General features: G+C 41.9%; 1 protein-coding gene across 1 annotated transcript in view; it reads right to left on the minus strand.

The window, feature by feature from the left end:
* Positions 1-16733, minus strand: part of LOC104945183 (solute carrier family 2, facilitated glucose transporter member 1) — a 653665-nt gene that overhangs the window by 145351 nt on the left and 491581 nt on the right. The window lies entirely within an intron of this gene.

Below are 16733 nucleotides of genomic sequence, written 5' to 3' on the forward strand. Positions count from 1 at the left end.
GTTCTTACGTACGGACGTATTTAGGTTTGTTCGTTTAATTTTATTTTGTTTTAAGTTTTTTTAAGGGAAGTTAACTTTTTTTTTCGGGTTTAGGGTAAGTACCGTGGAAGTAAGTTAGTTGACTATTGTTTGTAAGTAACTTATTCGTCGTAAGGAGGACTTTCTAGTCTATTGTGTTTGGTTTTTGTTTTTTTCTTCGTGTACGTCCTACTGGTAGAAGCGGTACGTTAACAATTAGTTAAGGTAGTAAGGAAGTAAGGACCTAACTTTAGGTGAACTAACGTTGGTAGGAGTACAGGGACGGGTCCGGTACGTACGTAGGAGGGCCGACAGTAGGAGAGTAGAGGAGGGTAGGTGGTGGGGGGGGGGGGGGGTTGGATAAAGGATTAATGCCACTTTGTGATCATGCACTTGGTATTTTTGGAGTGGAGGGTGGAGGAGAGGCCCAGGGCAGGGCTGCTGTGGTGGAGATTTCAGTTTCTCTCATCAGCCCTGATATTAACCTCCGTTTAAATCCAGCGCCACCGCCTCCTTCTCCCTCCTGCTATCCATCATCTGTGAGCGTCTCAAAATCACGCCTCTGGCCTCCTCTCGGGTGTGTCTGACTGGTAACCAGTAGCTTTCCAAAATGGCTAGTTTTGCATGAAGTAAGTGTTTGTATGATATGTTGAGTGAGTATTTTTATTTCTTATTTTATATTCTCATGTCATCTCTGTTTTTTTACAGCTGTATATATATGACTGTTAAGGGATTATGGCACGTCAGTGCTTGGTCAGCGGTTTATATGGGAATGTTGTCACCCACATGCTCTTGTTTTAAGAGTCCTATTGTTCTTGGTTTCCTCTCTATTGTTTATGATGTACAGAATGTGGCGGCCACAGCAGCCCGTCAGCACTATTTCGGTCTAGATCAGAGAAATTGGAACCCTTAGAGTGAGTCTCATCACTCTTAAAGCCATGTTTTTATTACTTTAACATATCATGAGTTAGTGAACAGACATCCTGTCATATCGCCTGCCCTTACATCTTTATTTAAGCTCCTCATACCTGCTCTCATTTAAAAAGAACACAGCGACCAGAAAGTATTTTGCTTTCCCTGGATGATTTGCTGTTTTCGTTTGGCCTGTTTTTATATTATCGTAACAAGAGCAGAACTAAATCAATAGAAAACGTGCAGTGATTGCATGTTACAGAGGCTGCTATGACCAGAACATGTTCATCAACTCATGCTATCTTTGCTAAAAAATATTTCTACAATAATGCTGCTTTAAGTATCCTGATTCCATATCTCAGTTATTCCTCTTAATTTCAAATCACTATTATTGCTGAATGAATGGTTAATGTAGTGGATAGACTGCACTTGTATCCAGTTATTTCAAATCATGTTCATCAGTGTGTACAAGAGGGCCAAAAAGTGTCATTTAAAAAAAAACGTATAAAGAATTGTATCCGTCAGAATTACTGTCAGTTATTTTTTATGACCTGCCCAATTAAAACGTTAATTTATACAAGAAGGCTTTTTTGTTTGTGTTTAAAAATTACACTTTTACAAACATTCATTGTTTTGTTTAGTAGAAGAAGCCATGTTAAAAAAAATGTTTCTTTTTATTATTGAGACTTATTATTAATAAATCTGAACCCAATAGAATCCATTGATTATTTCTCTCATTCTGTGTGTCTCAAAATGCAGCTTAACTTGATATGAAGACTGATTTTGTCAAGCAGGTTACTAATGTATCTTTTCCTTGGTCATTTGTCAGGTGTCGTACATATTCCATCCAGTAGATGGCAGTATATATTCACAGCGTTGCAGATTCAGTCAGAAATGCACTTGGACATGATGAGCAAAATGAATACAGTATGTTATGGTGTTGAGGTTTAAAAAGAAAGATTATTCATCAATTAATTGATTATGTTTTAAATTGTTGATTTGTAGAAGCTGCAGGTGTTATAATAACCTTCAAACAGGTTTTAAAGTAACTCCATATTTGACCATCTATCATGTTGCTATACCTCACTAATTTATTTATTTTTAATTTAATCGTGTTGTATTTTCTTGATAAGTTAGTTGACTACCCTGTCGCTGAACAGAACAAAAGGCTCCACATCTATTCATGTTCTCACAATAACAGGATTTTTACAATAAGAGCTTCTCCTTTATGATTTAAGTGCAATGAATCTTATCAAGGCAAGGGAGCCTCATGATGTCATGTCAGAAGCTAATACCTCACCACTGACTCACGAGCACTGTTTTTGAAGCAAAAAAACATGGCACCGACCTGGCTGCTCCAATCCAATGTTTTGTAAGACTCTTAACCTCAGTATAATGAATACAGTGTTCTCTCTGGACTCTTTTGAAGTTACAGAGCCACATTTCATCAAGGAGCTTTGTCAATGCCGAGTGCTGCAAGAACCAAACATCACACTTTGGAGTGGATTCGAGTAAAAAAATGTAGTTACATTTTTCAAAATGTTTTGAACTAAAAAAGGATTTGTATCAGGCTCAATAAATAGTTATCAATAGATAACATGAAAAAACACAAGGTTTAAGTAAACAGCAAACAGAGTTGATATAATAATAATAATAATATATCCTGTTGATATAAAGGTCACGCCAAGATTAACCCATAAGAACCCGGACCCATTTCTACTTTTGGGGAAATTAAGGGGAACATCATTTAGACTAAATAGACCACCAGAACACATTTCTGACAAGTAACCCCTCCTCAAATATCTGAAATGTGACATGAGCACTGAGCAGATCATAATAATATTTCTAATTGTGCATATATGTCACTTTGGGTTTACTGTGAAAGTTTAGGGTTAAAGTCCCGATGTGACACCAGTGTCACAGCGATGTTTGTCTCATTTGTTTCATATCAATTTGATCAAGAAATGTTTCCACAACAGGTTAAATGTAATGAGGGAAATGTTATGTAAGCATTTTAATTCTTAAATGGCTTGAATTTTACCTTTAGCAACAAACAAAAAAGCTTTTGAAATGTAGCTAGTTCTGTCACATGTGTTAGTCTGGCACATGGACATGTTGTTATGGGAACACAACATCACATGACCTGGACCATGACCCACCAGACTGTTCAGGGTGTGTCACTTAGGGACTTCATGAGATAAAATAAAGGCTAAAGCTGCATAAGGAACTTTACAGAACATTTAAAGTCCATGTGACACCCGTGTCACGGTGGGTCCCTAAGGCACACTTACAATATGAAAGAATGAAATGGCTGCAAGAAGGTTACAGTAAATTATTGTAAATAATATTGTTATTTAGAGGAGATATGATGGTAAAAGCATGGTTAAATATCCAGTTATATAGTTTATGTTCAATATAGCTAATATCTTACTGTTTCTCCATGAGGTAACTATTGTCTTCCTGCATTATTGTTTCACCATAAGATATTCAATAGATCATTTAGGAATTTACCAAGTAAATATGTTGACTATTTGCTTCTTCCAGTTCCTTGAAAATAAGGCTTTATTAGTTTTTTGTCTGTGGCATGTTAGGGTAATTACCCTGGGCTCTGTGAAATTGTGACTTGGGTTTTTTGTATCAATTATAGCAGCAGCGATTGTTCCATTGACAGAAAATAAATTGGCAGCTATATTGATAATGCACATGATATCTTTGTATGCAGGCTGTGAAAAACTAAGTGGGCCTTATAACAGGAAGGATAGTGTGCTGCTGCTGTTGGGGTCATCACAACACACACACACACACACACACACACACACACACACACACACACACACACCCCGTCCATTCCAGACACAATGAGGAAGGAAGGCTTCATCTGTTTTTTCCACATTGTCAGTCAGTGGGTGCAGGGCAGAGGAAGTGTGGGACGGATGATGATCCCTCTGAGACCGAATGAAATAAGAGGATGAATAATGGAAGATGTCAGGTCCACGTGTTCACCAAGTGACCCCAGAGTGAAAACAATATGCTGATTCGAAAAACATGTCTCCTGAGAATGTGTGATGGGCAGCTAAAACAAGTATTGTATTTTCTCAATATGGCGAATGCATGCAATATACACCACATAGAGCTCATGCATTCAAATGAGATGTATGTTTGCCAGGATGTTGCCTCTGTAAGTATTTGTCTCTCTATCAATGTGTGTTTTTAGTTAACGCTCCGCTCCATTGGTGCTCAACCAACACAGATGATGGTGGGGGTCTCTGGTGCTGTCTCACTGCCCGCTGCTCTCTTCCTCCCAGCATCCTGTTCACATTGTGTCATAAACATGTTGAGGCAGCACCCCCACATGCCTCCCAGCCACCCCACAATGGACCCCACCTCCACCTGCAGACTAACCCCTCTGCCTGGTCCCTTCCTCCTGCACAGACCCACACTGGCTTTCCTGTTTTTAAATCCCTCTCTGGGATCATACATAAACAAACTGTGGGCACAGATATCCGCCAGATAGATATGTTCAATAACATCACCACTGCCTGGTCTATCCCCTGTCTGGTGCAGATTACTTTTAATCCTGAGGAGCTCTAATCGGAAATGAGCCGTATGAGTCACAGTGCCCCTGCAGAAATGGAAAGACGATCAGCCTAGTTCCATTAGCTGGTTAAATTGTTTCTGTGATAGGCGGAGAGGCAGCAATTGGCTGCAGGTCAGTGGGTCTCCTCCGCCTCATTTCCTGCCCAGCGGCTTGTAGGCTCCAACACCGGAGAAGAATGAAACCCTGACTCACACTCAGAGCCACCTTCCTCTCTCTCGCTTCCTCTTTATAACTTTCTTCCCTCTTGTGGGCTAATCCAGTCGGATAAGAGCAAGCTCTCCTCACCATGTGGCCTCTTTAGCCTGTGGAAAGTAAAGACCTCTGAAATCACTCTGCTGGAGCCTCACTGCCAAACTCTGTTGAACATCAGCAATATGAGTATGTGAGAAAACACAGTTTCCACTTGTGGAGGCTATTTTTATATAACATTAGAATGACTGATTCTTATTATTACATAAGCTTATTGTGCTCGTTTATGGGGCTGTGACTTTGGAATAAATAGACTCAATCACCCCCCCCCCAAGTGTTGATGGGGAGGACAGGAAAGAAGGGAAAAGTCACATGAGAAAGTGTTTAGCTTGCAATATTGAAAGTAGCAAGGTCAGGTGCAGAGACTGAGAGAATACAAAGAGGTAGTCAGAACAGCACATCGCACTGGCCTTGACTTTGTATGGGAGCCGCGCTCCCCCGCAAAACTAGGAAGCAACATTTAGGAAGCAACATGGTTTTCCACTATATCTGAAGGAACGTTAGCAAAAACAAATTACGTATGATAGAGACAGAGTAGGGAGGGACTTCGCCAGCCGGCCGAATGATGATTGGAGGATCGTGTTGCCAAGAGACTCTATCTGAGTCTGTGCACCAACCAAAGAGAACCAAAGAGAACCAAGTCTAAACCGCGGTATCTCTTCTTCTAGTCTTGAGCAATCATACATGTACGGGCAACGCCCTGTGTAATAAAATGTATTTTTGCACGAGGTTCGAGGGTCTTTATGGATATGGTGGTTACAGATTACAGTTTTGCTGCCTGTGATTTCCAAGACGTGACGAGTCCTTGGCCAAGTGATATATATATTTTGCTCTATTTACAATAAATAGTTAAACTTAGAAGTTGTCTGTCTTTTCTGGAATTCGGAACCCAACCCACTCCAGCCTGGTGGAGGTGAGAGAGAGAGATGGATATGAGAGAGTCTCTTTGTGCCAAGTGGGGACTGAGTACAAAATAACAAAGTATATTCACTCAATCACTGTATGTGATTTGATATGGACCTTGAGTCTGAAATAAAAATTGAATATGTACAGTCAAAATTAAGGAACTTATACTTTACTTATTGTACTTTCTCAATCCATATTACATTGCTTGCACAACTTTTGTAACTACAGTAGTTACTATGCAGATAAAAATGTTACCATAACAAATAGCATCTTTGTAGAATACATTTATCAACAGAATGGACAACCATCTTGATTGATCTGCCTTTTACACATACCATTGATCATTAGGTCTGACATTGCACCTCTATACTTATGGCATTTGATGCAATAGCACAGAAGTCAAATTGAAGTTCTAGCATAATATGTGTTTCCTCATTAAGAACTAAATCACGAATGCTAATTAACAAGCTGGTATTTTTTGAAGAGACTTATTTTCAGTGCTGCTTGCTCAGATGAGGCAACTAAAGAGGCTTCTTTAAATATACAACTACACATCTCTACAAACCTACAGTAGGCTACGCAGAGAAGGGCCCGGGGTAACTGTAGTTTGCAGCTCAGCTGAGATACGCAGTCACTGACTTCCAAAAATCAAGTAAGTTGATATTTGTATCACTTACATTTGCGGCCCAGTGTAGCAAGAAGACGCAGCAGTCCCCTTTATGTTACATGGTGCCAAGTGCTAGCAAAATGTGACTGGCTGAAGTTGTGTTGCATGCCAATCTGTGTTAGCCGTGGAAGTGTGTTTGGTTAGCCTGGCCGAGTGCATGCTAGTGATGGCAACCTGTTAGTTAGCTCGATTGACTGATGTGAGTTACAATGTGCTTTTACTTCTTCTATCAGAGTGCCTGAAACCCTGATTTAAATATTAATCTATATCAATATTCATTATAAAGCAACACTTAGAGATGAAGTTATTGACTAGAGCTAAAACGATTTAGTCGATCATCAGATAATTAATCGGTAACAACAAGGCCAATTTGATGGTGGATTTACTGTTGAAGACATTTTTTTAAGTAAAAGACCCCTATAACCAGCCTATGAAACTTTAATAATTAGTCAAATAAAAATAGAAATGTAATGACAAAACAAGACACTTGAAGGCATCAGTTTTTAGTCTTAGATATTCGTTCTACTGAACTATAAATATATCATTTGAAACTGTAATTAATCAATAATGTAAAAGATCATCAATCATGTCTCCCTTGAAATAGATGTTGATCTCAATGGGATTTTCACCTGGTTAAATAAAGGCTACAAACAATAAGTTGCATCCCCAGAAGTTTAAAAAACACCCAACATTACATAAAACCTGAGTTATCTATCTCCTCATAAGTGTGTGGTATGCCTTGATCTGATTTGATAGACAGTGGCATCTCCTGTGTGACATTGTCCATGAAAACATGACATCATCTTTTTCAATCAGTGGCCTGTTGACTTCAAACCTGACCAAAGAGCACAGAGAAAACACTAATAACACTCAGGTGAGAAACAATGGTGTGGCTAAAGATACTTTACAACCTCATTAAAGTCTTGTTTGATTGGAAAAAGCCCTCACTATTTACATAATCATATAGGGATCTGAATTCTACACTACTGTGTATTTCTACAGCGATCACAGCTGTAGTTAACATCTTATCCTGATCACACCTTAGGGCTGTGCTTGAGGTGCTAATTATGTGTCTTTGTGCCCATAAATACCTCATAATCACACTGTAATCTATTGTACCAAATTGTAACCATACTATTAAACCCCATAGGCTATAATGAGCTCTGAATTGAATACCTGAGAGTGTTTATATGTGAGGCTGTGAGTATACTGTATACCTCTGTGTGCTCGAGTGGGAGTTTATGTCCGATCTGATTGATGGGGGTGGTAGTGGAGGCAGCGCTCCCTTGATTGAAGCTACAGGCAGCACTAGGCTTCTCATTAACCTATGATAATGCACCTGTCACCCTGAGACGAGAGCCTCACAGCACATTTGTTTCGGATGGCTGTTCTCGCTTCTTCTTCTTTGCTTTTTTTTCCTTCCCTCAATGCTCCATCTATCTCCTTTTGTGTCTCTTTTCTCTCTCAATTGTAAGCTCTGCTGTTTGGAGAGTGATACTGACTCTATGCCAAGCTGGCCATAGCAGATGTAGGTTTGTGCATGTCTGTTCCTCCCCCTCAAAGCCACTTCTGATTTGTATTTAATAGGATTTGTGTTAACTAAACCACCAGGACTAGGGTTGATCTTTCATGCCTTTCATGGCTGCGTTTGTGTGTGGACTTCAAATGCGACAGCCTTTCCAAAATGACTAGCAGTATGTGCCATCACACAACATACGCCCTCTCAGTTGGCTCATGTGCTGGCTGACAGAGATGTGATCTCTCCTTCTGGTCATTGTTTCATTTGATCTCAGATTCAGCTGATCATAATTTGGATTCATCAGCTACAGTATTTCTGTCATTTACTAAATATGTGTTACTATAACGTCCTTGCTAAGATTTTGTGTGTAACTTGAGTTATATGAACCATAAACATATGGTTATGTACGTAAAGTAGCTGTTGTTATTTGTTTGGTCGTCCAGCTAAACGTTATTGTAATTCATTTTGTGAAAATAAGTATTTGTCTTTACAAATCTTCCTGATTTCTATCATTATTAATGACATTTTATTAAGTGTTGATATGATTACATATCTCGTTTACTCACACCTTAACCCTCTCTCAGTGGTACTTTAGCTTTGTTAATTGGGTTCAGTTTGTTATCTATACATCCGACAGTCACTATCATTCACTCAATCAAAGCTCTACCACATTGTGTTAATTCAATACATGAGTTACATATTAAAAATAGAAATCATGGAAAAATAGCTAAGTATCATTCTCAAAAATAAAACTACTCATAATGCAGAACAAAGCCCCAGGGGTATTCTATTTCTACTATTAACACACAATAATCCCTTAATGTGTAGGTGCCGTTTATTTACTGCAGCTGCTCACTGTTCATTTGAATTAGTTTATATATTGTTGGGTTCATTTTCCGTGAAGTAAGTACTCGAGTGGACTGGGTGCAGATATTTAGTGACAGCTTATCCAAGCCATCACTTCATAACGGGGTCAAGCTTGTGAATTGCTTGTGTGACTGGCTCCAGTAGTCGTTGTCCTATCATAATATCTTTCTATAAGTCATTTTCACCTCCAGTTCCTCCACCAGATGTCTTCTTTATTCCCTGTTGCCCGTTGCAGTCAGTTTCTCTTCTCTCCAGAGGGCCTGTGTGTGATTTATTTATCCTATCTGCACGTTCAGCGCCAGGAACACACCCTCGGAGACCACAGGACTATGGGAATGTTGCCTCGAGCCGCTGGAGTGTGTCGAAAAGGACTTAGAGGACAGATAGTAAATCAGTCTTGACCTAAATGTGTGTGTCAGAACGGTAGCATGTTGAGTGGATGCTGCTTCAGAAGACCTAAAGGGGGTGTTTAGGTTTTGGGGTTTGGGGGAGTGAAGCTTCAGTAGCCCCCATTAGTCACTCTGTCAGATGTGAGAAAGATCAACGAGGCTGCGGCTGCGCTCGTCCCATTTGATGCCAAACAGCCTTTGGAATTCAGATTTCCCAATATTGGCAGGACTTGATCATGATTAAGGAATGAGCATGTGTGGTGTTGGGAATGTCTCTGGCATGAATCTTCGACTCCAAACTCTAATCTCCAACCGCTTCATCTTATGCCATGCAAATTTCTCAGAGGACGATCTAATATTACTGTTTTGATGTCTTTTGAAAATACCCAGTTTGCGTTGGAGACCAGCTGCTCCCATTAAGGGAAAACACAGGACAAAATAAAAGCACCGTCCTTACATGGGGTCCGACCTTCCTGTTTAACAACCAGCCGGCTTCCTGTCAGGGGCCCCATCGTATGACACGTGTGAGCGACATTGACACCTCTTTGTCCATCCTCGACCTTCAAGGGAAAAACCTGCTCTACATTAATGCAAACATCCTGCCATCTTTTTCCTTTTCACCCACGCCTGTGAGATCAATACAGTGTGAAATAGTTCACAATTCAATTTAGTGGCATCGATAAATCTGAAAAGATAAAAGCAAGAGGACACTTGTCAGCATCTCAGAAATGACTGTTACTATCTTCAAGCACAGCCTTACATTTGTTAGTGTCACGGTGACCAGAGATTGGAAGTAATTCGGCTGTATTTATCTACTGAGCTGTCATTCGGAAAAGACTGGCTTTCAGCTTGAGTGGCCATTTATTTCCGCTGCTTATTGAGCGGGACTGAATGGTGGAAAACAAGCCTCTCCTGATGTGCTGAAGCCAGAGAGGATACTCTTAACATGGCATCCTGCTGAGTTTCACATGTAAGGACAGACCACTGGAAGTAATGGAAGCAGAGAACAACAAATGCGGCTTTCTCAGTGAGTTTAAATGGGGATCCTTTATTAAAAATGGGATGAAGTAACACTAAATGTATGCATCAGTGTAATCAAAACCAGAAGGAGGTGGGGAGCGGATGGCCTTCAGTGGAATATTCTCGGCTGCTGATTAGAGAAGCCATGTTAATGAGATTCATTGACAGCCTAATATGGAGAACAGCATGCCCCCCGCTGTGTCTGTCTGTGCCGTCCCTTTCTCTCGGTCGTCTTCCTTGTCTCATATTTTGCTATTTTTCACGCTTCCTCTTCCTGTTGCTGTCTCTTCGTCACAGAGGGGATTATGTTTACACTGGACCAGAACAGCAGGGGAGGTCGCCCTTTCCACCGAACACTGTAACGATCACAGTTGTGGAGTCGTGCCTTTTTTTATATTGTACGCTCTGCACAGACCTACTGTCTTTTATACCTGAGGGTAGAAGACACACACACACACACACACACACACACACACACACACACACACACACACACACACACACACACACACACACACACACAGATAAAGCACCTTGGGACTTGGAGACGGTGGTGCCACGTGACAGGCAGGCAGCTGGCCCATATTACCAGAGTAATGACTAACGGGACACTGCTGTTGTTTTTTTTGCGGTGTAACATATCCTGTCAGGTGCTGTCACTCAACGGAGCTTTTAGTTATGTGTGTGTGTGTGTGTGTGTGTGTGTGTGTGTGTGTGTGTGTGTGTGTGTGTGTGTGTGTGTGTGTGTGTGTGTGTGTGTACTATAAGGATCCATCCCTGGGCTCAGTGGAAAGCTAAGGAGGGAAAGTAGTGGGCCCAGATGTTTTACCCAAATAAGCTTAAGGATGAGTTCATGGAGAGAACATCTGAGGCAGAAAGAAACTCTTAATCCCGCCAGTTTGAGGACACGTGTGCATATCCTTTTCATAGTAAAGAATGCTTGAGATGTGCTCAGATAAAGTGTGACCTAATTTCTTCTTTTTAGCACAAGAGCACTTAAAAACAAAGCTGGAGAGAGTCAAACATTGGCCAGATGCAGAAACAGAAACAAATGTGCTGGAATGGCCTGTGGGTGTGCTATGCAAAAATATTAGAGAGGGGGGGAGTTAAAGGGGGAGAATAAAGGGCGACAGAGAGGTTTCTAAAGAAATTGTTGAGACTATGATTGTGGATTGCAGAGAGGGGGGCTGGAGGTGTGGCCCCTATTAACCAAAAGTTTGTCTGTGTGTAGGTGATCCTATTTCAGTACAAAACAAAGTTGGCCCGGTGATAATGGCTTCCCCCAGGCCCCACACTTCCTCAGCCATGGTAGCTGAGCGGCTGCAGCATCAGCGTCGTGACGAAAAGAGAAAGGTCGGCAGGGGTAACACTAAACTTCCCCCAGCTGAGGGTAAACAAGGCCACACCACAAGCATCCTGGGAGAAGTCCCCAGACTCAACTGCCGCAGAGTCTGCGCTCACACTTTAAGCATACCATTGCAAATGATAACAAACCATTGAGAGAATAAGACAGTCTTTGTCTCGTCTTGACATTTGTATTTGTTTGAACTTATTGTTGTTTGCTCAATTTGATTGTGTCTACTGTCTGAGGCTGATGTCTGTTTGGATGCACTTATTTCTGCAATGCTCTCTCACTTGGGGAAAATAAAGAGCTGAGCTACAACTCAGTATACAGCATATCATATTTTTTGTTCCCAGTTGGGTAACTCAGGGTTTGCTTAAATATACGTGGGTGTTACACTGGACTGCATAAGAATAAGGTCATACAAGTGTTGCTGATTTCAGTGCAAGCAGAGCATACATTTGTAAGTAGGAAAGTCCTCTGTCAGTGGTTTGAATGCATTATGGGTAATGTAGGAAACGTGTATCGACCATGAAGAAGGTTGCTTGGCATAACACCAATACATCTGATTGTGTTGCGCCAATTTTGTTTTCCATTGTGAGTTTGACATTTTTATAGGAGTACAATGCTAAATCGATGAGTGAGATGAACTCTGAATTTAAACATTTCCTAATAATATTTTCACTTCTGTCTCCCTTGTCTCAGACGCAGCTGATGTTAGCTATCTCAGAGGAAACGCCCCTCTTCAGACGGACAGCAGGATGAGATCAGCTGCGATTCACCGAGGTCCACAGCCGACCAGTTACTTGCCCTGCTCCTGAGGGAGCTGCTCACTGCAGCAGTGGGCAGAGAGGTCATGTGAGCCCAGTTAAGTCTTTTTATGAGGCCATACCAGACAGAGGGGGAATGGGGCGGAGGAACACTGTCTTTTATAGGCTACTGGGGATAGTGAGCTTCCATCTCAGGGCTAATAAAGGTCTCCCCTGCACGGAGAGTCTCACAGCCTGGGGGGGGGGGATGCACCTGGGGTCTACTGTATAGGGAGACAGAAGCTTAACCCATTCTCTCCTTAACCCTGATTTTCGCATACCTTTCTTTCCATCTCACCACTTATGCGTTTCCCAGTTAGCTTTAACAGCACCGAAAAATTGTATTCTTTGTATCAAATGTATTCAAACTAAATGGAAGCAAAAGAAGAGGCTTTGCCCTCTCAGTGTAATAACTGAGATACATGATTCACTTATTTTGAATTCAGAATAACTTTACCGTCTCTATTATTAAATCTGGTTTCCAATGTCAATAATAAATATGGAAGGAAATACCCTTTAAGAAAAGACTGCTTATAACTCCTGAATCCTCAAAGTGTTAGGTTTTCTTTAGTATTCCAGTTGTAGTTGTCTGCAGGCTATGTCTGGGTAAATGGTATACAAACAAATACAGTCTAAAAAAACGGTGCTCATCTTTAGCCCACAGCTAGCTAACCAGCTTCATGGCATTATTCGTTTTGTTGACATCCCTTAAGACCCCAAGTTGTCTTTATTTTGTCTGTCTTGGTTCTTGTGACAGTTTATCTAGAGGCAGCAGAGTTGAACAGTGAAAGTGAGCTGCAAATATAAAGTATACTCTCCCCTCTTGAGGTTATAGCTTATGGCTCTGGTTAGTTTTATACTCAACAGGCAGCCGCAGGGCTAAGTGAACTCACTCCACTTTTACTGACCTACACCATCTCCTCTGACAGGACTTTATGATACACCCACAAGAGGTGAAAGCCTGTATCTCTGGGGAGGATCCTTGTCCCATAAACCAGGATGTGATTAACTCTGAAACCGGTAAGGGAGATTGAGTGGTCGAGGCTACACCTAAATTCATTTTTTAAAATTTAACTCACAATTCTCCCCGCTTGTACTCCTGTATAAAGCCAGAGAGACGAGCAGTTTGCTGCCTGCAAGAGAGAATATTTCGCTAGATTGGATTTGTCATTTTGATTTATATGGAGCTCGGTAGTGAGTGTGTTATTGTGCCATCCTGAGCCTGTTCTCCTGCCGCACCATGCTCTCCTCCCTGTGTTATTAACTTAGCATTTTTTGCCGTGTAAAAAACGAGTAGTCACGGGGGAGGAACTCGGTAAATGATAAATTGTTAGAGGAAAGATTTTTTTTCTTCCTCCCCAAATCCTGCTGCTGATTGAAATCTCAATATCTTCAGCTTTTGTATGACAATGCGTCTTGAGGAAGAAGGTACAAGGGAGAGTATCACAAACTCTTGATTTGGCATGCAGTGCAAGACACCAGAGAGCAGTGCATGATTGTCAAAGTAGCATCCTCATATTCAACTCTCGCTTCTCTGATGTTGGATGATCGCCCGCAACAGGATTCCTCTCACCCACCCAAGAGAGTGATGAACACTCTGTTCACACAGAATCAGGTGTCTGATCTGTCACCAACATTTATTTCTCACATTGCAGCTCTGCCGTGTAACTATCTATGTTGCTAAAGCATGTTGTACAGCAAGATAAAAGGCATCTGGTTATTTATCTCAGCATGTACACTGGCTCTGTTTCTGCCAAATAACCTGCTTAAAAAACGTGTTGGTAATAGAATAACTCTCAATTTATTAACTGATGGGACAATAGATGTAATCATTAGTTGTGTCAATCTTTTATATTGGTTCTATTTGCCAGTGATAAACTCTAAAAACAGCAAAACCACATATTTAATAAGGAACACTAAACGAAAAAGTGACACCGCCACCATGTGGTTATCTTAGCTTGGAAACAGGTGGAAACAGCTAACCTAATGACAAGAATCACTGAAGTCACTGCTGCTATTTCTGATTGCTCAGTTTGAAATGCTTTTGAACAGCGTAGGAGGGCACTTTATGTTTGATGTGTCACAGGCACAGTCTGTGCCTCAGTCATGGTTTATAGCTGGAATGTCTAAGGAGATGGATTTGCTCGTGTTTGCTTAAGACATTGTTTGATATGCATGGAGGTGTATTTGTTCTTCTGCCTATGTTATTGCTGCTGGTATGTATGTAATCCTTTGTAAATCAGAACATATCATTTTTGCATTTCTGTTCTTGTAGGTACTATAAAGCATTATATTATATATCTTGTTATGAGTGAGATTTAAAGGTGCAGGTAGTCTTTAGAAATAGCCATGCTAGCTGTGTCCTACAGCCTTTATGCTAAGCTAAGGTTGCATTAGCTCTATAGTTACCGTACAGACGTGAAAATGGTGTCGGTTTTCCCATCTATCTCTCGCCAGAAAATGATGTGAGATATGTGTTGAGTCAAGGAATCTCGGCTTTCTCCAGTTCTACCAAGTCTCCAGTTGATCTTTTCCTATTTCTTTCTTTTTGCCCTCCCTTTCTGCCTCACTGCAGTCTGGACTTGTGCTTTTGGGGTCTGTGGATAAGAGAGTGAAAGTGACAGGGCGGGACGGCGACTGTCCCCAGAGGGACTTGATGTCCTTCTGCCTCAGCAGTGAGCGAGAGCCAGCCAATCCGAAATGAAAGCCTCAGCCCAAACTCACCATGACAGAGAGGACGGAGCCTCAGCCCAACCCTGATGGCGACTGGACTCTCAGACTGGTCTGATCAGGAGCCACGTTTACATGCAACACTGCACCCACATGATCCGAAAAAGTACCTTCAGGGACCTGAGTGTGCTGGGAATACAAATTCCTCCACAAAGAGAGAGCATTATGTAAAATTGCTTTGATACTGCTGCATACTCAACAGGTGCCACGCGTCTGGCTCTGAGCCACTGCCCAATAGTCTGTGGTGAGGAGATATAACATGGCAGCAGCTATAGAGTGTCATTGTAAATCACTCAGAGGAGTTTCACTGGCTCGTCTGCTGTAGTGCACATGCAGACGTGCTGGTAAACCTCAGAAGTCTGCTCTGTGATTGGGGAGAGAAATGATGGGCCCCTTGGTTAATGGAGAAAGCAACCGGCGGAGGAAGCCTGTGTTTTTCTAGCTCATCTGGCTTAGATTAAAAGCACGCCTGCACTCCGCTGTCACAGTGAGAGTGGAGGGAAGATAGAGGCATTAAGACAAGAAGGGAACAGAGAGTGAGGGAGGGGGGAAAGAGAGACAGGGTTGGGGGGAGAAAAAACAATAATAAAGACAGAAAGCAGCCAGGAAACAGAAAAAGCATTTGCAGCAGGTTTTAGGATTTGTGATGAGCTCCGGCTCTGTCACCCCGAGTGCTTAGCACAAGTCAGAGGCATAAACCCTTTAGATAGGCCTTGTGGAACAATGGAGGAGGAGAAAGCTCTTAAGACGAGACCGTGAATGAAAGCAGAAGGTCTGAGTTCAGGGAACAGAGCCAGGACGCCACTGCTTGCCCCTGACACGTCCTTGCCCTATAACTGAGAGCACATGCCAGGCGCAGGAAGACAACATTCACCCTCTTCACCTTCAGAACATCCTCTTGCCTCCACAGCCCCCTCCTCCTCCTCCTCCTCCTCTGCTAATGCACTCAGACACGACCCCTGACGACTCAGTTGCTCCCTGCACTGTCAGTGAAGGAAAGAAACACACACAGAGAAAAAGGTACGGGTGTCCATATCACTCTCTGCAGGTCGGCGTTGTTTACCAGCGTCTTCGCAGCATGCCTGCACAGTCACACAGACAAGTTACTGACATGCTGGAACTAATTGTCTCCTGTGCTGACAACTTCACAGAGAGCAATTTGAGAGGCTTTAAATTAGTTAACTCATTTCAGTGTTGGCAGTCCTCCTCCTCCTGTGTTATTTAAAGTGCTATTTTTCCTGTCTGTTTATATGTGTGTGAGAGTTAATCCAGGCTCTTAGAGAGTGAGCTGAGTGGAGGGATTTGAGCCCATCGCTCTGTTTCAGCCTGTTGTGAAGCCTTCGTGCTGACAGGCTTTCTAGGTCAGTTCTAATTGACGACCCTTATTAATGACAGTGAGTTGCGTGTGTGTGTGTGTGTGTGTCAAGGGGAGAACACTGAGGCATGAACTCAATTGCACGACTCAAAACTCAGACAGCGTTTCAAAAGTCTGAGTTTTGAGTCGTGCAATTGAGTTCATGCCTCAGTGTTCTCCCCTTGACACACACACACACACACACGCAACTCACTGTCATTNCGCCCGACGAGTTTTCCATCCTATAAACCATATAGGCAGCAATTTTCCAAATGCTAGTCAAAAACACACTAAACATGACCCTTGTTTATAGTGGTAGTGCCATGCCCACTGTTTATCAACAAAACCACAAT

This window comes from Notothenia coriiceps, unplaced genomic scaffold, assembly GCF_000735185.1.
Source record: "Notothenia coriiceps isolate Sejong01 unplaced genomic scaffold, NC01 NC01_scaffold00009245, whole genome shotgun sequence".
Classification (NCBI taxonomy): domain Eukaryota; kingdom Metazoa; phylum Chordata; class Actinopteri; order Perciformes; family Nototheniidae; genus Notothenia; species Notothenia coriiceps.